Source organism: Sphaeramia orbicularis, chromosome 9, assembly GCF_902148855.1.
Source record: "Sphaeramia orbicularis chromosome 9, fSphaOr1.1, whole genome shotgun sequence".
In the NCBI taxonomy this organism is placed as follows: domain Eukaryota; kingdom Metazoa; phylum Chordata; class Actinopteri; order Kurtiformes; family Apogonidae; genus Sphaeramia; species Sphaeramia orbicularis.
In genome coordinates this window covers 4,257,075-4,277,690 of record NC_043965.1, presented here as the reverse complement: position 1 = coordinate 4,277,690, position 20,616 = coordinate 4,257,075, and positions in this window count along the sequence as shown.

Sequence of the window (20,616 nt, the reverse complement as noted above, 5' to 3'; positions counted from 1 at the left end):
GGTGTTCTTGTGTAAGATTTTAACTTCAAATCATATTTTACTGCATTTCTAACGGTTTTGTTGTCTACCTGTTGAGCCGCATTATGTAATAAATTCCCATTATATAATAAAAGTTCAAAATGTAATAAGAATGTCACGTCATCTTGTAATGAAGCCGCATTATGTAATAAACTGACACATTTTGTAATAAACTATGTTAACGCATTATGTAGTGAATTTTTTCACATTATGTAGGAAGTTATTACAATTTGAGAAATTTATTGCAAAATGCACTTGACACAGTTTTATTTAAAAAATGTAATAACATGGTTCATTTTGTAATAACAATCCAAATTAATATAAATTCAGAGCAATTTTGGAGAAATTACTCACAGGAGCTACAGGTAATGGAATCAGAACTTTAACCACACAGTTTAAACATTAATTTAGCACATTACATTTTCCTGAAAATAAAAATGTGTCAAGTGCATTTTGTAATAAATTTCTCAAATTGTAATAACTTACTGCATAATGTGAAAAAATTTAGTACATAATGCATTGAGGTAGTTTATTACAAAATACGTCAGTTTATTACATAATGTGGCTTTATTACAGAATGACGTGACATTCTTATTATGTTTTGAACTTTTATTACATGATGGGAATTTATGACATAATGTGGCTCAACACTACCTCAAGTTCAGCTGCCATTTTTCTCATGGATTTGTTTGGATCCTTTAGGATTTTGGATTTAAGAGCTTTAATAAAAGCTTTGGTACGTTTTTTGTTGCTTCCTCCACTTCCAGACTTTCTGGTAATAGTTTTGCTCATAGTCATTCTCTTCTTTCCATTATAAACAGTCTTTATGGACACTCCAACTATTTTTGAAATCTCCTTTGGTGTGACGAGTGCATTCAGCAAATCACACACTCTTTGACGTTTGCTTTCCTGATTACTCATATGGGCCAAAGTTTCTGAAAAGGTATGGATAATAGTGTTAGGTATGATTATGACATCAGTATATGTTTGGTTTCAAAACAATTGACGTAGTGCCTGCTGAGAAAAAACAACTAAATGTTCATTGTAAATTTTGCTTCCCCACCCTGTATGTAGTTTACCACCACCAGAGGGAGAATGTGAGAGCGAATCAATAATGGGTCAAGTCACGTGGTTATGTAGGGAGTGCCCGACTACATTTTATACTCTAATACAAAAAGTATTTAAGCTAGAGACATGAATAACACATCATTTTAAAGGTATGAACTAGTACTTGAAGCTCATAAAAAGAAACAAAAGCTACAGTGCCATCTTGTGCCATAAAAATTTGAAAAACTGCATGGTTATGTAGAGAAACAAAAATTAACATCGAAATGTTCCTTTTTTCTAAGCGTTTTAAAAGTGCGGTTCATACCAGCTGACAGACTGCTCAAGTTGAGTCTCATCAATATCCTGTCATAACTACCCTTTGATCTCAATGAAGAGGAAATATTTTCCAGAGAATGTAATATTCATGTATACCAAATCCATATGAAGACAATAGAATATCATAATTATTGATTTGAAAAGTTAAATCTATAGAAAGTGAAAGAAAAAAAAAATCCTTCACAAGCAGCTATTTCATGTCGAGACCTATTTTTGGTTATGTAGGGAAAAAGAATAAACCTTTTTTTTTTTTATTAGTGACAAAATAATCTTAAATTCCAATGAAGCCATTCTTAAGCAGAGGGTTAAATGCTTTCTTTCAGAAATTTCCATTGGTTTAGCTCATTTGATTAATGAGTAATTAAAAAAAAAAAAAAAAACATGTTTTTTGAGAAAAGTGAAATTCCCTACATAACCGGCACCATCTGATATTAAAATTCTTTAAAAAGCGATTCACACCAATTTTTCAGACAAAATGATTTTTATAATGATAAAAGGGTGTGTAAAAGGGCATAAAACTATATTGAAAACAGAAATATGTGATTGAGATTTCAAATTATAGCAGTGGTAAGTTCTGTTATTATTTATTCTTAGAGAACTTTCCGAGGGACTGAATTTAGTTTGTATAAAAAGTTCCAAAATTTTCTTGAAAATGCTTTTTTGGCCAAAATTTTAATGGATTTAGAAACTTAAGATGTTATACTATTGAACTACAAAAAGTTTGAAATCATTATCTCTGTTCTAATTTTTTGATTCAAAGTCAACAGGCGCGTGACTTGACCCTAATGTAAAGCGCTTTGGGTGTCTAGAAGAGCGCTATATAAAATCCAATCTATTATTATTATTATTATTATTATTAAATATTAGAGGTTCAGTTTGTAAGATTTGCATTTCTGCAGTAGGAGCTGGTCAGTTTTTGGTTTTAGCCACGTTAACGTTGAAAGCGTGGCTCGAGATCACACTGTTCTCTGACAAACTTTGTGTGTGGTTTGAACTCATACTTTATAAATGATGCTCCAGCTGACTCCACTGGGATTGGTTCATTAGATGCGACCATATGAAAATAGCTAGTACAAGCTAACTATGCTACTGCTGCTAGCTTAGCAAGCTAATGGCTAAGATGGCAGCAGCATAAAAATACAACATAGAGTTGAAAGATTTATCTTTAGCAGATCATGGCATCAGATGATGACATTCTTTTGACATTTTCCAAAACACAACAACATAAAATGAAAACAACACATGAGCTGACTATAGACGTGATAAAAAAATTTAAAAAAAAAAGCTCCAGTTTTCACCAATCCGGACATAAAAGGACAGAAGAGATAAATATCAATCAAAAGAATGATTGTGATAAAAGATGGAACTAGAAAAGCACTTGGAGAGCTCAGACCTCCACCAAGGCACAGCAGTCCCCAGTTTTATTTTAAAATACTCAACAGATAACTGTAGGAATGGTACATATTTTATTTCTGTCTTTTTTTTTTTTTTTTTTTTTTTTCAATATGTGTAGAATTGCTATCTATTCAATTTTATTTTATGTATTTATTTTTGCTTTCATAATCTTGATGTCTTCTGGTAAATATATTTACATGTTTATGTTTATATTTAAGTTGGGGGTGGGAACTTGTGTTCAAAAAGAGTAAAAATGTAAAGATTGTATGATGCATCTGTGTAATGCTGTTAAAAATCCACAAATAAAAATATAAAAAAAAAAAAAATGCTCAACAGATGTTTACTTCATCCCAATTACAAGCAACATAAAAAGCGTCTATGTTTAATATTGGCCTTTTGCCTTTGCTAGATCACATTTATGAATTAAAGTGCTACTTGTTTTTTGTTTGTTTTTTTTAATTAAATGTAATATTATCAAGATGTGAGAGGAAAAAATTCATAAGAAAAATAATTACTCATCATTTTTCTTTTAATAAAAAATGAATACGCATCCCACAGACCCAAACACCATACAAGGGTTAAATGGACAAATAAAGAATCTTAATCTTTTTTTTTTTTTTTTTTTTTTTTTTTTAATCTTAATCTTAAAGCCCAGTAGTTTTTGTTTTTGGGCTCATTTTTTCTAAATCAGGACAGTTGCTTTTTGACACCTGGTTGAACTCCAAAAAGCAGTTACACGGTCAAAACTTGGTAAAAACACCTAGTAAAATGGCCAAACTAAAACTTAGGGACAGTGATAAATGCTGGAGGGGCCAGAAGGAAGTGGGAACTCTTGTACACATGTTATGTTCTTGTGAAAAAAATGTACAGCTGTGGGAAGGGGTTGTTACCCTCTTAAATGATTTCTTCCGAATGCAACTGTCCAAGACTCCAGCTCTGTGTGTTTTGGGTCTGCTGCCAGACAATAACACTCTGACTGCAAGACAGAGACTGTGGATACGTTTAGCTACTACTACAGGATGTAGAATAATTCTGACACACTGGAAGTCATCTAGTCCCTGCTGTTTTAAGGAACAGGTTGAATTGATGACAAGAATGGCTACCTTTGAGTCAGTCACATCCAGAGTAATGGGGAGAGAAGACGTTTTCAATAAAGTCTGGAGCTCCTTTCTGACGTCAGTAGAGAGGATGTCTATATAAATGTAAGGCGCCGGGTGTGGTCTGACCTAATCCAGTATACTGACTGAGAGGCAGAATAAGAGGACAAATGTAGAACTTAAATGTAAGGCACAAGTGGTGTTTTTTTTTTGTTTTTTTTTTAGTTTGTTTGCTGGTGTTTGTTAGTGTTTGTCTTACGTGCATATTTGAAAACCAGACAGTGGATGATGTTTATGTCTTCTATTTTGTGATGATGGCATATATTGTACTGTCTGTCAAAATATCAATTAAAAAAAAAAAAAAAAAAAAACTTGGTAAAAACACAGTAAAAAAAAAAAAAAAAACACCAAAAGACTGCAAACAACAGTAAAAACAAAAATTCAACAGGAAAACAGTGGAGGAAAAAAAAAAGCCCACACCATAAAAAACACAGTAAAAAATTAAGGAAAATCACCACAACACTACAAACAACAGTAGCAACAAAAACCGAGGAGGAAAACTGTAAACAAAAAAAAAAAAAAAAAGCCCAAATGTCTATTTTTATAGCAAGTCTCAGTCTTTATAGCCCTCACTGCTGTGTGTTTTACCCCCCATTCCATCGGTGATGGGCGGTGAACTGAGCATGCTCAGATGTCGTTTTGAAATGTTTCCTATGTAAAATCACACATTCAGATCGCTCACCACAGACACGTCAGGGGTTAAAGGGTTAAACACAAAAACCCAAACTTTCTGGTAAAACACTGCCCCCTACTGTTCATAGTTGGACTTTGTGTGTTAATGGTAACCTTCCACTTTGACCCTTTAAGTTTTTGTTTTTAACTTGCATGTTAAAGTTGGGCGTCGTACTGTTCTGTAGGACCATCATGCCTCAGTGCTTCAGACTCCAGATCAGTGTGCGTAATACTTCTACCACCGCCCAAGACAATAAATAAATCTGAAATAGTGGCCAGTTGTAAAACACAAACTCCGAAGTTCTCTCGGCTCTTGCCAAAAATAAGAAATCCTCTTGGCCTGACATCTGTATTGACAGAACAGAGAGTGATGGCTGCGCCGTCTGCGTGCTGTCGTTCCACTTCCTGTTATTGTCCAGCATGTTTGAATGGCGTCTGGAGCCCACTGCACCTTCCCAGCAGATGGACTGCAAATATGGCCTCTGATTTATCTGGCCACTGATTAACTGTGAGAAAACAACACTCCACCAAATGTGTATGTGTATGTGTGTGGTGGGTGGCGGTGGTGGGGAGAACGCTAATATATTCATGAAAATGTATTCATAAAAAATGATAATTGTGATCGAAACCCCTCCGTGGCTCAGAGGATGAGTCAATAAAAAGCAGGCGAAATTGACAGGCGCCTGTTATATGGACAGCACTTGCAATAACAGATGGGGGGGCAGAGGGATGGACTGTGCACGGGCGCCTGATTGATCACACTGAAGTGGGTGAGTGTTAAAATGTTACGCAACAAGCTTTTATTTCCTTCCCTTGCACTGCCTCATCATACATGATTCTTCTACGGTGAGAGGAATATTTTCTTAATTCTATTTCAGTCCGCTGCCACATCTGAACACTCACTAACATTATTGACTGTGTGAGTCTGAGCTACAAAGTCATTCAGGGTTAATAACAACTGATTCCACTGACTACAACTGGAAACGTGAAACACAAACGTAGAGACACAGATGCAGATTTCTAGGGATTTTTTTTGTTTGTTTTTTTTCCTTTGTCAGACTTAATCTCCTTTGTGAACGTTTAGCAGCTGTTATTAATATTTCAATACCAAAATAGGGAGGAAATAGTGCTATTTTTATCGTAATCATGTTAAAATAGTGTAAATAGACTCATCCACTGAAGATATTTCACAGTTTAAATCATGGATCATGATGTTACTGTTGCTCTTTTTGGTCATATCCATCCAACATATCAACACACTTTATTTGTTCTGCGTAAAAGTAAATTGTATATAGTTATTCTATGGTTAGAGGAATATTTTCTTAATTCTATTTCAGTCCGCTGCCACATCTGAACACTCACTAACATTATTGACTGTGTGAGTCTGAGCTACAAAGTCATGTAGGGTTAATAACAACTGATTCCACTGACTACAACTGGAAACGTTAAACACAAACGTAGAGAAACAGATGCAGATTTCTAGGGATTTTTTTTTTGTTTGTTTTTATTTTCCTTTGTCAGACTTAATCTCCTTTGTGAACATTTAGCGGCTATTATTCATATTTCATTACCAAAATAGTGTGGAAATAGTGCTATTTTTATCGTAATCACGTGTTAAAATTGTGTAAAAAAATTCATCCACTGAAGATACTGTTGCTCTTTTTGGTCATATCCATCCAACTTATCAACACACTTTATTTGTTCTGCGTAAAACTAAATCGTATATGATTCTTCTACGGTGAGAGGAATGTTTTCCTAATTCTATTTCAGTCCGCTGCCACATCTGAACACTCACTAACATTATTGACTGTGTGAGTCTGAGCTACAAAGTCATGTAGGGTTAATAACAACTGATTCCACTGACTACAACTGGAAACGTTAGCTTAAAAGAGAAACACAAACGTAGAGAAACAGATGCAGATTTCTAGGGATTTTTTTTTTTCCTTTGTCAGAGTTCAGCTCCCTTTTTAATGTTTAGCGGCTATTATTAATATTTCAGTGCTAGGGATGTCCGATATTGAGTTTTTTGCCAAAAACCGATATGCCGATACTGTCTAACGCTTAATTTCTGATTCCGATATCTACCGATACCGCTGCCGATATATGTGGGATATTAAACTAATTTTAGGTAACATCACATATCTCCTGTCATGGAATTAACACATCATGCCTAATTTTATTGTGATGCTCCATTGGATGCATTCTCAAATGCAACAAGGCTTTTAAAATGTAAACACTGTCTGTGCAAAGAATACATACTTCAACTGAAGTTGTGGAAAAAATGCCATATTTATTTATTTTCTCTCCCTCCCTCCATGAGTCTATGACAGTGTGGTAACTCTACTGTACAGTTTTGAAAACTGCACATTTCTTTCAGCTACAAACAATGCTTCATTTACACGTCAGTAAATGTCGGTGAAATCAAGGCATTTTTTATTGGTTTTAATGATAGGCAAAAATACCGATAATGGTGTTCACCGATATTACATTTTTATGCCAATATTGGGCCGATAATATCGGTGGGCCGATATTATTGGACATCCCTATTCAGTACCAAAATAGTGCAGAAACAGTGCAATTTTTAATGTAATCACACGTTAAAATAGTGTAAATAGACTCATCCACTGAAGATATTTCACAGTTTAAACCATGGATCATGATGTTACTGTTGCTTTTTTTGGTCATATCCATCCAACGTATCAACACACTTTATTTGTTCTGCGTAAAAGTAAATTGTATATAGTTATTCTATGGTTAGAGGAATATTTTCTTAATTCTATTTCAGTCCGCTGCCACATCTGAACACTCACTAACATTATTGACTGTGTGAGTCTGAGCTACAAAGTCATGTAGGGTTAATAACAACTGATTCCACTGACTACAACTGGAAACGTTAGCTTAAAAGAGAAACACAAACATAGAGAAACAGATGCAGATCCAGCTCTTTTCTTCACAAAGTTTTTTCTTCCCTCCCTTTTCTTTTCTTTTCTTCTCTGTCCTATCTTATCTTTCTTTTCTTTCTCATCTTTCTCTTCTTATCTTATCTTTTCTTTCTTTTCTTATCTTATCTTTTCTTATCTTATCTTTTCTTTCTTTTCTTATCTTATATTTCACTTGCAAACCCCACTACCTACACTATCTATAGTTTTTTTGGAACAAAACTTCATTTAAAATCTATTTAGAAAACACATTTTTTATTTGTGATGCTTTTAATGATATTTTCTTCTCTTTACTGTCTCTCCTTCTTCTTCTTCTACTTTTTTTTTTTTTTTAGTTTAATCTCATGGCCGTTTCTCAATCCTCAGTTTGCAGAGTACAGTTTTAGGAACTTGGTGAGTACGGTCTTTGTCAGAACGGTCCCAGAGTTCAGACTTCCTTAGAACACCAGCCTGTCTGGAATTGAACAGCTGCTACTGGTGAACTGTAACCCTGTCTCTGCTGTTTTTGGGATCTTTTTTGGAGACACTAGATAGATAATTTTGTTCCATGGAATACAATGACAATAAAGTATCTCATTTTATCTTATCTTATCTTATCTTATCTTATTTTGTGTTACCTTATCTTATCTTATTTTATCTTATCTTATGTTTTTGCCAGCGTTGGTTTGTCTGTCTGTTTGTCTGTCTGTGTGCAAGATAACTCAAAAAGTTATGGATGGATTTGGATGAAAATTTCAGGAAATGTTGATACTGGCACAAGGAACAAATGATTAAATTTTGGTGGTGATGGGGGGGGGGTTCGACCTGCCTTGGCAGAGGTCTGCGCCCTCCAAGTGCTTTTCTAGTTTTATCTTGTCTTACCTTGTTTTATCTTATCTTATCCTATTTTATCTTATCATAACTTATTTTATCTTGTCTTAACTTATCTTGTCTTATCTTATCCTATTTTATCTTAATATATCTTATCTTATCTTGTCCTATTTTATCTTATCTTAACTTATTTTATCTTGTCTTATCTTATCCTGTCTTATCTTATTTTGTCTTACCTTATAATTAAATTAAATGATTAAATGACTAAATGATTAAATTTTGGAGGTGATTGGCAAGCCTCCCCCCCCCCCGATCACCACCAAAATTTAATCATTTCTTCCTTGTGCCAGTATCAACATTTCCTGAAAATTTCATGAAAATCTGTCCATAACTATTTGCGTTATCTTGCTAACAAACAAACAAACAAACAAACAAACAAACAAACAAACAAACAGACAAATAAACATGCATGTACACAAAGCAAAGCGATCACAACACCTCCTGGTGGAGGTAATGAAAGTGATATGTGTGCAGGTTTATCACCTGGGTTACACTTATCTTATCCTGTCTTATCTTATCTTGTCTTATCTTATCTTATCTTGTCTTATCTTATCTTATCTTATCTTGTCTTATCTTGTCTTATCTTATCTTGTTGTCTATAACAGACACAGATCCGTACTTTTCCAGCTCTTTTCTCCACAAAGTTTTTTTTGTGTGTGTTTTTTTGTTTTTTTTTTCCCTCGTCAGACTTCAGCTCCCTCGTTGTGTGAGCGTTTAGCGGCGAGTTGGACAAGACTCAGACATAGATGAATGTCAGCCATTATCGCGGGCGGCCATTTGTGCTGGTATTTGACTCACTAATGATCGTCTTCCAGGCGGGGTTCATCAGCTTCAGTGCCGACACACACACACACACACACACACACACACACACACTCAGACCCAGAATCAAACTCGGGGCTAATTTGTTCCTCTAGTTTATCGTTTCACCACAACAATCAGCTCGTACACACATGCACAGCCTCGCCTTTTTAACACATTCACTCTGAATATGTCTTTCATGGGCTTTTACTGAGACGCTTTGGCAACAGGTACATCAGCCCCGGTTTGGACCCCCCCCCCTCCCCCCCGACTCACCTGGACCTAGCACCTGGTTCTGTGGACGGTGGGTGTGGGGGTGTTTATTTGTGTGTGTTTTAGGAATAAATCACCAACAACTGAAGCTGCAAAGGGACAAAAGTGTGTGTTCTGGGCCAAAACCACAAACTGGAAGAAACAGTAACTGGGAATAGGTCTGTTTATTTGGAATGATGGATTTTTCAGACGACCAGAGAATAAATGTGCAAACGAGCGAGTCCGTGAACTTTTGGACTCTTGACTGGCAAAACAGGAGTGTACAAGGAAACCCACGGGTGCTGATCTGAAGATGATGGTTTAATTATGGGTGGGATATTGTTTATTACCTCCACCAAAGAACGGCAGAGGTTATGTTTTCATCAGGTTTGTTTGTCTGTGTGCAAGATAACTCAAACAGTTATGGATGGATTTGGATGACATTTTCAGGAAATGTTGATACTGGCACAAAGAACATCAGCCGTGGTGGAGGTCTGCGCTTTCCGAGTGCTTTTCTTGTTGTTTATTGTTTATACGGATCTCCATTAGTTTCCACCATAATGGTTGCTACTCTTCCTACACTGCACTGTAAGCCCGGACAAGTAGAGTTTAGTCAAAAAATTTGAGGCAAGTGATTGCACTTAAATGATTTGAGTTATGATCGACTAATCAGCTGGTTTAAGTAGGTTCAGCTTTAACGCTAAAAGTATTGAACTTAAACTATTAAGTAGAAAACACTAAAAGACAAGTTATTTGTACTTTAAATCTGTTGTAAAATCAGCCCCACTATCCAACCATTCAACTCAGCATTTTAGGTTACACTGACTAATTTTCTCAGTTGCAGCCAGATTTATCATTGATTAAACAACTATTTTTAAGTTAATCAAACTCAAAATCCTATTCCCGACGAAAATAGTTATGACATTATTCGACTTAATATATTGTAACATGAATGGAAGTTAGCTCAATGTCATTTACCAGTACAGGAAGTGCTTTAAATTTGACAAGACATTAAAATTTCCATTGTACAATAACAGTCACAGATGAACAGTGAAGCCATTGTTCTTCCTCTGGCTCTGACTCATGGTGCAGCTGTACAAAAATACAAAAACAAACACAAAAAGACCAGTAAACACTGACATACACACATTAAATCCAAATTAACACTAACACCACAACCCCGCTGAACTTCCGGGCTTACAGTGTGTAAGCCCAGACTTTGTATTTACTAAAATGCTTTAATTACAATGTACTTAAAAGATTTAAGTTTTATGACATTACTCTAAAATGTTCAGTATATTCTACTAATTTGTAGTCATAGTCAAAAGAGCGAAAAAGTTGAAGTTGAATGGATTCAAATCCCTCAGTTTTAGTCATGACCACACCTTTTTATCTCCACATTGCATTGTGGGTATTGGGCATGTTGTAAATGTGTTCTTTTTCTGTGCAGGGGTTCAGTGGGGTTGTGCTGTTAGTGTTCATTTGGACCGAATTTGTGTATGGCAGTGTTTATTGTCCTTTTTGTGTTTGTTTTTGTATTTTTGTAGAGCTGCACCATGAGTCAGAGCCAGAAGAAGAACTATGGCTTTACTGTTCATATAAGAATGTTCTTGTACTATGAAAATCTTAATGCTTTGTCATATTAAAAGCACTTCCTGTACTGGCAAATTACAATGAGCTAACTTCCTGCGTAACTTCCATCCACACTACAATATATTAAGTTGAATAATTATACAAAGCCATTTATATTGTAAAAGATTTTAATTTAAATCAGTTTGGAATTGAGTCCAATGAACTGATGATATTAAGTCTAATGGTTGATGGTTTATAACATGTAAACGGTTACAGATATCAATATAGTTACTAGTGATCACTGATAGAAGTCATATATGGACTATTATTTGGGTCCTTTGACCTTGAGTGACCTTGAAGGGTCAAACTCAAGGTCACCAATTTTTACATTTCACCAATCTTCTCCAAAATTACTAGTTGGATTCATTTCAAATTTTTTGATGTAGCTTCCTTGGGACAATGCCTATAAAGTTCATTTAACATTTTCAGCTTCAGCAAAGTAAGTTATCACTCTTGAAAACTGAAAACCATATTAAGAACTAATATGAAAAATGTCAAACTGAAAAAAGAAAAAAAAGAAACGAAATTCAAATAAAAACGGGTGTTTATTTCAAAACTATAAGAACTTTCCAAATTACTCGTCTTTATTAACTCCTTGACCCAGGTATTAATTCCTATTTTAATACCAAAATAGTGTGGATGTTGTGCTGTTTTTTTATGTAATTGTCTTAAAACAGTGTAAACAGTATAATGACAGTTTAAACCGTGGATCATGATGTTGCTGATACACTTTGTGATATTTGTATTTGTATTTATATTTAAACAATACACAAAAGAGAAAGAAAGAATAAAAATACTACATAATTAAAATGATAATAAACAATTTTAAAAAATCAAACAATACAAAACGTTAAATTTTTTCGTAAATTAGAGTCATTTTCAGAAGCTTTTTAACCTTGTGAAGCCTGAACCATTACAGCATTGACAAAAAATTCCAGTTCTTTGAAACTGGAGCCTTTATTGGTCCTTCCAAACAACCCCCCAATTTTTTTTTTTTTTTTTGTCAATATCAATTTCCATGTATGAGTTTTAATTTTGTATCATATTTGATCCATCCGGTCTCAATGCACAAATATTACTATTTTTGAACAAACAAAACCATAATATAACTCAAACATGTCTAATAAATTGGTAATTCCTTTTTCAAAATGGTCCCAGTTCTTCCTCCTTCCTCATTAATGACAGTCTTGTAGTGTCACTGGAAAGGCCTCTGCTGAATGAACTCCTCCCCCTGGTGGATTATCTGTGTATTGCATGTATCTAATTGTATACGTCAGGTTTTTCAAGAAGAAAAATATCACCACACTGATCAAGTAGAGGGCTTCAAAACTCATGTATCAAATGCGATACATTTGGCGTTATAGGGTTTTGTTTTTTTTTTTATTTGCACAAAATAAAAACAGCAGTAGAAAACACAACAACATTCAAACAAGTAACAAAATTGTGCAGGAGAGGTTAGAAGCCAAAAAGAAGGCTTATATAAATACCTCCCCCGAAAAGAACAATACACACAAAAAAAAAGAATTAAAAAATACAATATAACTGAAATAATAAACTACAGTAAAAACAATAAAAATGTAATCCACATTACAAATCATCAAATACAAATCAAGTAATACACAGCCTTACATTTTTTCATAATAAATAATAATAATAATAAACTTTATTTGTATAGCACCTTTCATACAGAAATTGTAGCCCAAAGTGCTTCACATTGATTGAAAAAATACAATATTAAAATACATTAAGATTTGATTAGAAATACAATAAAATAAAAATAAATATAAAAACAGCGCACATTAAAATATTTGATTATGCATAGAATTTTTGAAGTGCAAGAAATAAGATGAAATTTGAAATACAATAAAATAAAAAATAAAAACAGAAATACAATAAAATAAAATAAAAATAAAAACCGCACATTCCTGGTTCCTGAATTGTGACCCCATTTTTATCTCCTTTCAAAGGCTAATGAGAATAAAAATGTTTTTAATTTGGTTTTAAATATATTCAGTGAACTGGCTTCTCTAATGTCTTTTGGAATTGTATTCCATAACTTTGGTGCATAGTTAGTAAAGGCTGCGTCCCCCATTTTCTTTGTAATATTTCTGGGAGTCGCTAGTAACCCTGCGTTTGATGACCTCAGTGTTCTAGTTTGTACATAATCGATCAGTGAGTTTGCAATGTGACTTGGTCCGGTTCCATTTAGAGCTTTATACGTGAGGAGTAGTATCTTAAAATCAGTTCTGTAGGTTACCGGTAGCCAGTGCAGGGAAACCAACACTGGAGTAATGTGCTCTCTCTTCTTGGTTTTGGTTAATAACCTAGCTGCAGAGTTCTGAATCAGCTGAAGTCTGTCTGTGCTGCTTTTTGGGAGACCTGTAAGGAGTGCATTACAGTACACGTCATGAATTAAAGTCCTTTTCAGATGCTTTTTAAACAATGATAAAGTAGATGTTGATTGAAGTTCAGGTCTTAGATTAAATATTGATATGTGTACATATATATATATATATATATATATATATATATATATATATATATATATATATATATATATATATATATATGTGTGTGTGTGTGTGTATATATGTGTATATATATATATATATATATATATATATATATATATATATATATATATTTATAGGGTGGGGAAGCAAAATTTACAATGAACATTTAGTTGTTTTTTCTCAGCAGGCACTACGTCAATTGTTTTGAAACCAAACATATGCTGATGTCATAATCATACCTAACACTATTATCCATACCTTTTCAGAAACTTTTGCCCATATGAGTAATCAGGAAAGCAAACGTCAAAGAGTGTGTGATTTGCTGAATGCACTCGTCACACCAAAGGAGATTTCAAAAATAGTTGGAGTGTCCATAAAGACTGTTTATAATGGAAAGAAGAGAATGACTATGAGCAAAACTATTACGAGAAAGTCTGGAAGTGGAGGAAGCAACAAACAACGTACCAAAGCTTTTATTAAAGCTCTCAAATCCAAAATCCTAAAGGATCCAAACAAATCTATGAGAAAAATGGCAATTGAACTTGAGGTAGACAACAAGAGCGTTAGAAATGCAGTAAAATATGATTTGAAGTTAAAATCTTACACAAGAACACCACAACACTCGTTGACAACAACAACAAATCCAACTTTAGCGATTTTTGGGAATCATGTTTATGTCCGCCTTCTAGCCCAGATCTAAACCCTCTGGATTCTGCTGTTTGGGGCGTTTTAGAACATGCTACCGATAGAACATCACACAGCAACGTCCACTTTCTTAAAGATACTATGAAAGAAGAATGGGAGAAGTTGTCACCTGAATATTTGAGGAACACTTGCGCAAGTTTCAGGAAGCGTGTGAAGGCAGTTATTGAGAAAGAAGGAGTACACATAGAATAAAAACATTTTCTATTATGGACATTTTCTTGTGGCAAATAAAGTCTCATGACTTTCAATAAACTAATTGGTCATACACTGTCTTTCAATCCCTGCCTCAAAATATTGTACATTTTGCTTCCCCACCCTGTATGTATATATATATATATATATATATATATATATATATATATATATATATATATATAATATATATATTATAATGATATAATATATATATATATATATATTATATATATATAATGATATAATAATATATATAATAATATATATAATAATATATATAATAATGATAAATAATGATATAGAAGATGTGGATTGAAGTTCAGGTTGTAGATTACAGGAGGTTCTCGGGTTACGAACAAGTTCCGTTCCTACGCTGGCGACGTAACCCGAATTTCCGCGCAATTAACCCTTTAATACCCCCTAAATACCCCCTAAATCTCTAAATAAATATCCAAATACATGTATTATACTTCATATTAATAAAATAAAATAAATTAAAATAAAGAACTAAGATACTGTACTTACCATCACTGCTGAGAGGTGGCTGGACCAGCATTGCTAGAAGATCCTGCTTTCTTTTTTGGGGCCATGATGTGAAAAAGGCGAGGATACCGAGAAAATTACGGAGCACAAACACAGACACTCTACACTATGGGGCTGGAGACAAAATGGCGGACAAGACTCAGGCGAAACAGCGTAGGTCGAGTACCGCGTAACCCGAGGACCTCCTGTATTCCAAAGATTTGCTCCACGATATTTTAGAGAATACTGACTGACAGAAGTTCGGCAGTACGGAAGATAAAATTTACCAGAGTTTGGTGTAGGATCATTGTGAATAACTTTGCTCACATCCTCCAACCATAATATCCAACGTATGGACACTCTGTATTTGTTCTGTGTGGAAGTAAAAGGGTGTGTTTGTGTGTTACAGTGAACATTTGAGTCCTGTCGGTACATGGAGGACAGACAGAGCGAGGGCGTTGGCGTCGCCGTCGGAGCCCTTCAGTAAGGTCAGCTCACTCACCACAATCCAAAATATCCCTGAGAGAGAGAGAGAGAGAGAGAGAGAGAGAGAGGGACGTATATTAGAGCTAATGATGCCTCACCAACAGTTCACTGAGTGGTGGGAATCAGACAGAATAGACAGATACATGGGGGAGTTTTTAAGGCGTAGGGCTGTGGTTTTCACTGTTAGGGTCGGAACCCCACGTGGGTCGCCTGGAATTCAAATGGGGTCGCCTGAAATGTCTATTTTTCAGATTTTCAAATTTCAGATTAACTGTAAAACATGTGAGGGAATTTGTGAGTAGTTGGCAGTGGTGGGAGGCTTCTACGTATCATTTACTGGAGTCAAAGTAAAAATAAAGCGCTGAGAATAATCCAGAGGGAAAACTGATGCATTCAAAGCCCTGAGTATTTAATTATGGTGAGAATTATGGTGAAATGGGCTTTATCGCTGTTATGTTCTTATATATGATGTATCCGACTGTTACGCCCCAGCCTAGGGGTTGACCAGGGTGAACATAATATGTTGTCTTTTGTCCCCTCCCAGCTCCCAAGCACACACGTCAGTCGAAACTAAAATTCACAATATTTATTATTATTACTTTTTCTTAAACAACTAAAGGAGGGTCAGGGGAGGACACGGCTAAAACAACAAACAAAATATCTTCTTGGGAGTTCAAACTACACTGAACAAAAATATAAACACACCACTTTTGTTTTTGCTCCCATTTTTCATGAGCTGAACTCAAAGATCTAAAACTTTTTCTGTGTACACACAAGGTTTATTTCTCTCAAATATTGTTCACAAATCTGTCTAAATTTGTGTTAGTGAACACTTCTTCTTTGCTGAGATAATCCATCCACCTCACAGGTGTGGCAGATCAAGATGCTGATTAGACAGCAGGATTTTTGCACAGGTGTGCCTTAGGCTGGCCACAATAAAAGGCCACTCCAAAATGTGCAGTTTTATCACACAGCACAATACCACAGATGTCACAAGTTTTGAGGGAATATGCACTGGTCATGCTGACTTCAGGAATCTCCACCAGAGCTTTTGCCTGTGAATTGAATGTTCATTTCTCTACCATAAGCCATCTCCAAAGCTGTTTCAGAGAATTCATGAAGAAGACTGTGCGAGGAAAATGGTGGTCACACCAAATACTGACTGGTTTTCTGACCCCCCTGGACCACCCAATACAGTAAAAGTGCACATTTTAGAGTGGCCTTTTATTGTGGCCAGCCTAAGTCACACCTGTGCAATAATCCTGCTGTCTAATCAGCATCTTGATCTGCCACACCTGTGAGGTGGATGGATTATCTCAGCAAAGGACAAAGGAGAAGTGCTCACTAACACAGATTTAGACAAATTTATGAACAATATTTGAGAGAAATAGGCCTTTTGTGTACATAGAAAAAGTTTTAGATCTTTGAGTTCAGTTCATGACAAATGGGAGCAAAAACAAAAGTGGTGCGTTTATATTTTTGTTCAGTGTAAATTACCTACTCCAAAATAAATTCAAGAAATAAAATACAGAAAACTTACCTAAACTCCCTAACCAAAAAACAGGAGAAAACGGGAAAAACAAGAGCCGACCTCCCCTACCAGAAAAGGATCAGTTTACCAAAAATACTATTTACAACTATATACAAACTCAAATTAACACAAGACTGACAGTCACACATGCAGGACACAGGGTTGAGAGCTGTAATTCTATAAAGCAGTGTTTTTCAACCTTGGGGTCTGGACCCCACGTGGGGTCACTTGGAATTCAAATGGGGTCGCCTGAAATTTCTAGTAATTGCTAAAAATAAAAACTTAGTAATAAAAATATATGGTGAGTTGACAGAGACAATCCCAATCCATAAAAGACAAACTGTGTCTGAAACTGCAGCACTGTGGTTCTGTTTATCTGTCAAATGTTCACTGTGGTCAGTTTCAGATGCTGCAGCTCTTTCATAATTCATAGTTTGAGTTCTTGTTTATTCAGTATTAATTGTCAGCCTTGTAAATCCAAATGTAAAATTTTCACTTTGTGCAGTAATCTACACCTGGCTTTTCTGCCTCTGTCCATAGTAATATACATTATATAGACTAAATGTAGTCTAAAATGAACCTTTATTTGCAACTAGGGATGTCTGATAATATCGGCCCACCGATATCATCGGCCCGATATTGGCATAAAAATGTAATATCAGTGAATATCGTTATCGTATTTTTTTTTTGCCTATCATGAAAACCAATAAAATAATGCCTTGATTTCACCGGCATTTACCGACGTGTAAATGAAGCATTGTTTGTAGCTGAAAGAAATGTGCAGTTTTCAAAACTGTACAGTAGAGTTACCACACTGTAATAGACTCATGGAGGGAGGGAGAGAAAATAAATAAATATGGCATTTTTTCCACAACTTCAGTTGAAGTATGTATTCTTTGCACAGACAGTGTTTACATTTTAAAAGCCTTGTTGCATTTGAGAATGCATCCAATGGAGCATCACAATAAAATTAGGCATGATGTGTTAATTCCATGACAGGAGATATGTGATGTCACCTAAAATTAGTTTAATATCCCACATATATCGGCAGCGGTATCGGTATATATCGGAATCGGAAATAAAGCGTTGGACAATATTGGCATATCGGTTTTTGGCAAAAAAGCCAATATCGGACATCCCTATTTGCAACATAGTATAGCAAACTATTACATGATCAAAAACAAATGAATTTTAGCAAGAAAAGTCTCTCTGTTTTGAATGTCTGGGGTCGCCAGAAATTTGTGATGTTAAAGTGGGATCAGGTTCATTATTATTGTTAATTATGTTTGTTTGTTTTTTGTTTTCTTTTTGGTGCAACAGGGTGGGGATGTTCATGGGTTTGGGTTAAAAACAAAAAAAAACAAAACAATGACTGTATTATGCTTTTCTGCGACTCGATGTCTAATAAAAATCACTTTGAACAAAAAATGGGGTCAGGAGACATAAAAGGTTGGGAACCACTGGGGTAGGGGTTGAAACATTCCCTTATGAAATGAAACAGCCCTTCCAGACCTGTTGCATCATCATCAGTCATTGATGTCGCTATAAACAGATGCAACAACTTTGTTTCTGAAATAATTCCCCATGCCGTCAGCAGCTGCAACTGTCTCTGTTTCGTGGGCTTTGATCATCTTTTTGCGGCATCATCTGTAAACCACAGAAATGCGATCTATAACACACTGAAACGGTATTAAACGGTCAATCAAATGATTAAGTTTTTTATGATGAAAATCCGTACATTTGTGTGTTTCTTTCATCACTGCTGCCCTTTTGGGCTGTGTTTACCTCCATCTCGCCAATGATTCGAACAGAATTATGGGAGATTTCTCATCCTCCTCCATTTGTAGTGTGGTCCTGGAAATCTCCGTTTCGAAGGCCAAACAGCCCTACCCCTTAGCCCTTGCACTTGGCACTACCCCTTGAAACAGAGCTACAAGGGGTAGGGGCTGAAACATTTAAACCCTTCCAGACCTGTTATGTCATCAGCAGTCATCGATGCCGCTATAAACAGATGCGACAACCTCGTTTCTGAAAGTATTCCCCATGCCGTCAGCAGCTGTAACCGTCTGTGTTCAATCAATCAATCAATCAGTTAATTTATTACAAAATTATTACGAACAGTTAAACTCGACTGTTTATTTACAAGGTACGTTTTGTAACAGGACACCCCAGAAGCAGTCCACAGCTTATAAATGAGGACCCTTAAACATGTGATAAGAAACACAACTTACATTATAATCTGTAATAAATTCAAATGTTCAAAATAACTTGTTCATTTTGTTAATTAGTTTGTTCATTTTTGTTCATTTTGTTGATTATTTTGGTCATTTTTGTTCATTTTGTTGATTATTTTGTTCATTTTTGTTCATTTTGTTGATTATTTTGTTCATTTTGTTGATTATTTTGTTCATTTTTGTTCATTTTGTTGATATTTTGTTCATTTTTGTTCATTTTGTTGATTATTTTGTTCATTTTTGTTTGTTTTCTTGATTATTCTGTTCATCCTGTTGATTATTTTGTTCATTTTTGTTCATTTTGTTGATTATTTTGTTCCTTTTGTTGATTATGTTGTTCATTTTTGTTCATTTTGTTGATGATTTTGGTCATTTCTGTTCGTTTTCTTGATTATTCTGTTCATTTTGTTGATTATTTTTGTTCATTTTTTTGATAATTTTGTCCATTTTGTTGATTATTCTGTTCATTTTGTTGATTATTGTGTTCATTTTTGTTCATTATGTTGATTATTTTGTTCATTTTGTTGATTTTTTTTTTCTCTGTTCATTTTTGATTCATTCTTCATTTTTTGCTCTGTTACTGGTATAAAACCTCAGTAAATTAATGCCATAGATCTCATATTGTCTGAATGAAAGGGTTAAAGACAAAGCAGTATGTTCATGTGACCACTGGGGTTCATAGAAGCTGTTTTGAACCTGAAACTTTAGTTTTTCCTGCTGTTCATACTTCACATGTATCAGATCTGATGTAAACACAGACAAATGCACGTGTGGACGTTAGAACCATCCCTCTTTATGCTGCTTTTGACTTTTTAGATAATATGTATATTTATATGAGTGTATTTATGGTCACGCTGCAATATTTACACGCTAGTTTCACTTATTACTTAAATTCAGGAACATATGCAGTAGAAGTATATTTAATAGCAACACTTTCAGGATAGGGGTTTCTTTTCGGCCTTAACTAACTCCCACTATTAATTAGTTTTTGAAATGACGGTACTTCTTAAACAGTGCTCACGAACGAATCTATTACAATAAGAGAGCGAATGAAACAGAAGAAGATAAATGGATAAGCGGAGTCATTATCAGTGTTCCAGCCTCGTGTTATGCGATATTTAATCTGTTTGCCGTATATTGAAATTAAAAACACACTCATTCACTGCTGAGATGCAGCAGTGGCTCTTCAGCGCAATGGAGATTCATGAACAAATATGAATATTTAATATTTAAGTGTTGATATTAATTATTCATATTACGGGGCACTTTGCAAATGGATTAAATTAATTATGTTGATCGAATTAGACTAGA